Source organism: Anastrepha ludens, chromosome X (genome assembly GCF_028408465.1).
Source record: "Anastrepha ludens isolate Willacy chromosome X, idAnaLude1.1, whole genome shotgun sequence".
NCBI classification, from domain to species: domain Eukaryota; kingdom Metazoa; phylum Arthropoda; class Insecta; order Diptera; family Tephritidae; genus Anastrepha; species Anastrepha ludens.
In genome coordinates, this window is record NC_071503.1 from 59,865,848 (window position 1) to 59,871,564 (window position 5,717).

Genomic DNA, 5,717 nt, shown 5'->3' on the forward strand with positions numbered 1-5,717 from the left:
CTCTTATGTATACATATACACTCCAATAAATATTACGTATCTATAATAACGCATCAAAACACGTCCTTATTCCCATTTAGCGTAAGCTATACCTACACACCAAATTAGTAAAAAAAAAAATAAAATCTTAAAACTCACACAACTCTTTTAATTTTAATTCAATTACAGTCAAATATAGCTCATTTGACGCAAAATTAAATTTACTATAACAATAGGGTACTGAAAAAAATCCTCAATATCGGATAATATGTGTGTTGCTTCAGACGGGTCATATTTTGAAGGAGATAATATAAATTTGCCTTAAATTTAACTCTGTTTTGTTTAATTTAAACATTCCCGGTGCTTTCTGATCATAAGGTACATATATGCGGCTTTGCGGACAGCAATGTGTGATTCGCTGGAAGTCGCATTAACTCGCGACTGTCGCACAGTTAGAAGACATATTTACATACATATAAGAGTGCATACATATATACGGAGCCACGGCCACTCGACATGACAAAAATTTAAGATTTATCAAATATTGGCAAATAATTCCACGCGAAATATTCCAATATTGACTATTTTCGAATGGTCGCGAAAATTGGCATATGGGCGGCTCGTTCTATGAATGAAATTGAAATATGAGCTCGAACTTATGAATGAACTTTTTGTTTTTGTTCTAAATTGTTCAGCGCCGTCCCTGATAGAATCATGGCCGCTGCGACTGCGTCTACGAATGTATTTTGTTTTTGTAGTCGCTAGGCTTAGATTTTAGATTTGGGCGACATGCGCATGTGAGGTATGTGTTTTTGTTGTGTTCTAGAACATTTTAGAATGTGTGGTGGCAAAGCGGCCATCGCGTTGCGCTTGCTGTTGCTTTTGCGTCTATCAAAGTATTGCGTGTTTGTAAGTACAATATTAGGAATATCGACTGGTGAAAGACAAAAGTACACGGGAGCAAGAGGGGAGCGCTGTGCTCGCGCATATATGCATGAATGTATGAACGTGCATGGATGTAGTAACATATGAATACAATTATTTTGTAGGAAGTTTAGAAGGCAAGTAGGTATACTCGTATATGTATGTATATATGCTAGGACATAAAGTGGGTATATATACATACATAGAGCAGAATTGTTTTTGCACTTGTTAGGAAGAAACTCGTTCACTAGTGCGTATGTGTATTTGATTTCTTGTAAGAATGTGATGTGCTGTGACATGTGTACATACATAAGTCAAGGTTATTTGGGCATACTTGCATATGTGATATGATGTTCTTGCGCTTGTGCATTATTGTTTTTCATATACAAATGTACATACATACATATGTATGTAAATGCTGTCGAATACATAAACTATAAATTGACATACAATATAAAATAAGTGTTGATTTATCTTAAACCGTTCTTTTTTTCTGAATGCAAATACCTCCTATTGACATGTACATACATATTATGTACTTATGTACCATAAATTATCATATATGATCATTTATTTACATATAAAGTATACGTTCATTTATGTACATATGCGTGTAATGAAAAACTTCATGAATTACTTTCAGAACTTTATTAAAATTTATTCGCGTCGCGCGCATGCACAAAACCTTTTGTTCACAACGCAGGCGCAGAAATAAACGCTCTGCGTATTTATCCTCCCCACGTGACTCGCCATCAATTCTCGGTGGAAATTTTTTTTTTTTTCGTTTTTAAATTTTTTTTTTTAATGTAATCGTAAAAAAATTTGTAATAAATTTTATGTATCTGCTTATCATTTCAAAAGTAACAAAATGGTAAAAAAATAAGCAGTCGAAGAAATATGTAAACGCACCGCCTATTTTTCCTCGCCACATGTTAGACTCGAATTCAATTCCCGACGCAAACTTTTTTTTATTATTTTTTTTTTTTTAATCTTTTTTTTTTTAATGTAATTGAAAAAGAAATTATGTAATAAATTTTACGTATTCGCTTATTATTTCACAAATACGAAAATAGTAAAAATTTAATTGGTTTAATGTCGAGGTGAGAAATGTGTTGTGTGTTGAGGTGAAAGATGTGTGGTGTTTCTAATTTTTGTGTGGGCAAAAGTCAGTGAGGTGTCTATAAACTCGGTGTGCTAAGTTCCCTTAGTTCAAATCTTTCAAATCTCAATTGTACTAAAAAAAGCTCACAGTAACATTTGCACCTTCTCATTGCATTAACATTCTCTGGCCATGGTTCTATCAGCGACGGCGCTGAACAATTTAGAACAAAAACAAAAAGTTCATTCATAAGTTCGAGCTCGTATTTCAATTTCATTCATAGAACGAGCCGCCCATATGCCAATTTTCGCGACCATTCGAAAATAGTCAATATTGGAATATTTCGCGTGGAATTATTTGCCAATATTTGATAAATCTTAAATTTTTGTCATGTCGAGTGGCCGCGGCTCCGTATGTATGTATGCACCCTTATATGTATGTAAATATGTCTTCTAACTGTGCGACAGTCGCGAGTTAATGCGACTTCCAGCGAATCACACATTGCTGTCCGCAAAGCCGCATATATGTACCTTATGATCAGAAAGTACCGGGAATGTTTAAATTAAACAAAACAGAGTTAAATTTAAGGCAAATTTATATTATCTCCTTCAAAATATGACCCGTCTGAAGCAACACACATGTGCCAACGTTTAACCCAGTCCTCCAAACACCCCCGGCAGGCCGATTTGTATTCTCTTTGATCAGTGCGATGGCGCGTTATCATCATGCAAAATTTGAGAATTGTTTGCTCACATTTCCGGCGGTTTGCAACACACAGCATCTCTCTAAGGTTTCAAAACGGATAAATAATATTCTCTATTGACTGTCTGGCCCGATGGAAGGTACTCATGGTGGACTCTGCCTTGGCAATCGAAGGAAACAGTCAACATCACCTTCCCGGTTCTTTTTGCTCATAGGGTATACATATCCCATCTTTTCACTGACGGACAAGGAGACGGTCGCAGTTGTTGTTTTTTATATGCATACATTTTGCGTTCGTTGAAGGTTTGTATATATTTGTATACATATGCGTGTATGCGCGTTTGGCTTTCTGGATGCATCCATGGATATTAGAATATTTTCTCATCAATATGTGTATGTAAGTAGTTCAGATTTGACTGAAGAGATTAAATATAGGAATGCATATTCATATGACGGCCGCCGTAGCCGAATGGGTTGGTGCGTGATTACCATTCGGAATTCACAGAGAGAACGTTGGTTCGAATCTCGGTGAAAGCAAAATTAATAAAAACATTTTTCTAATAGCGGTCGCCCCTCGGCAGGCAATGGCAAACCTCCGAGTGTATTTCTGCCATGAGAAAGCTCCTCATAAAAATATCTGCCGTTCAGAGTCGGCTTGAAACTGTAGGTCACTCCATTTGTGGAACAACATCAAGACGCACACCACAAATAGGAGGAGGAGCTCGGCCAAACACCTAACAGAAGTGTACGCGCCAATTATTTATTTTTTTTTTATATTCATATGATTGCCTTTATGGCTGTTTTACATATAAATTAATTCAAAAGAAGTATGAATAACACAGTGTGACAAAAAAAAATTAAATATACTTTTATGGAGACCTAGCACAACTTGTGGCTATAGAAAAATTAAAAGAAATGGTATAGGAGAAATTTCCAATACACCCCCAAAATCTCATTTTATGGCCATAAAACCGTTTTTCAAGAGGTTGATGTGAAGAATAACTCCTAACTTCGCCAATTTCCATCCGATTACGAATTTGCTTTTATAGTTCGAAAGAACAAAAACAAGCCTTTTCGACAGGTGTTGACAATTTTTCTGAAATGACAACTGACGAGACCGTAGGCGGAAGTATTTGGCATTTTTTTATTTTTTCTCTATATTTTCAACTTTGACATAATTTTTACGATATTACCCGCTATTGAGGATTTTTTTTAGTACACTACTGTTATAGTAAATTTAATTTTGCGTCGAATGAGCTATATTTGACTGTAATTGAATTAAAATTAATAGAGTTGTGTGGGTTTTAAGACTTTTTCTTTTTTTTACTACGAGATTTGGTATGCGTTTCGAAGCATGAAAATGATAAGAAGTGTCATTATAAACACATAATATTTATTGGAGTATTGTGCAGTGCAGCACTGTACGGTATGGTACGGTGCGGTACGGTGCAGTACACAACGGAACTGGTTCCAAACTTAAAAATGCAGTGGAAACGGCCCTTTGGAATTTAGTATGGTACGGTACACTTGTCATTCTCTTCATCAGTTTTGAATACTTCTCTGTAAGAAATTCGATCATCATCATTCATCTTAAGTCGTCATCAACTAAATTCCATTGTTTAAATCGAGAAGCGAGCGTTTCAGATTGTCTTCCCGATAGAAGTAAATCACGAGAAAGATCCTGAAAATCTGAATTTGATACAATGTGTCGTTCTGAAGACTTAGAACCAGACGGAAAGTACTCTTCATCATCAAGTTCATTGTTATCAGTTTGATCATCATCAGCAATGAGTTGAACTTCCTTCAGTTCATGACCTGCAGTTGAGTTAATCATATCGTCCAAGACTACGGGGTTCTTAACAGTTGCAACATCAGCATACTTTATGTGCTTTCGAGTTTTGTAATGATGACCGTTTACGTCCGTTTTACAAAAATAACAATCATCTGGTTTATGATAAGGCTGATGATGCCACATCATCGGAGAATATTGAGACATTCGACTTTTCTGGCAACGTTTTGATTTAGATCTCTTAAATTTCAATGAAACAAACAATAAAATTTTGACGTTTTAATAAGGTTAAATTATAATAACAAACTTCTTTTGTTAATCAATGTACAGTGTGAACTTTGGTACACTTGGGAGCTTTTTCATATTTCTATTGAAAAAAAAGTGCTATAATATGTCAGGTATTTTCGTAAGTTCTAACCAGTTCTGTTGTATGCAGTACAGTGTACTCTTATGTATACATATACACTCCAATAAATATTACGTATCTATAATAACGCATCAAAACACGTCCTTATTCCCATTTAGCGTAAGCTATACCTACACACCAAATTAGTAAAAAAAAAAATAAAATCTTAAAACTCACACAACTCTTTTAATTTTAATTCAATTACAGTCAAATATAGCTCATTTGACGCAAAATTAAATTTACTATAACAATAGGGTACTGAAAAAAATCCTCAATATCGGATAATATGTGTGTTGCTTCAGACGGGTCATATTTTGAAGGAGATAATATAAATTTGCCTTAAATTTAACTCTGTTTTGTTTAATTTAAACATTCCCGGTGCTTTCTGATCATAAGGTACATATATGCGGCTTTGCGGACAGCAATGTGTGATTCGCTGGAAGTCGCATTAACTCGCGACTGTCGCACAGTTAGAAGACATATTTACATACATATAAGAGTGCATACATATATACGGAGCCACGGCCACTCGACATGACAAAAATTTAAGATTTATCAAATATTGGCAAATAATTCCACGCGAAATATTCCAATATTGACTATTTTCGAATGGTCGCGAAAATTGGCATATGGGCGGCTCGTTCTATGAATGAAATTGAAATATGAGCTCGAACTTATGAATGAACTTTTTGTTTTTGTTCTAAATTGTTCAGCGCCGTCCCTGATAGAATCATGGCCGCTGCGACTGCGTCTACGAATGTATTTTGTTTTTGTAGTCGCTAGGCTTAGATTTTAGATTTGGGCGACATGCGCATGTG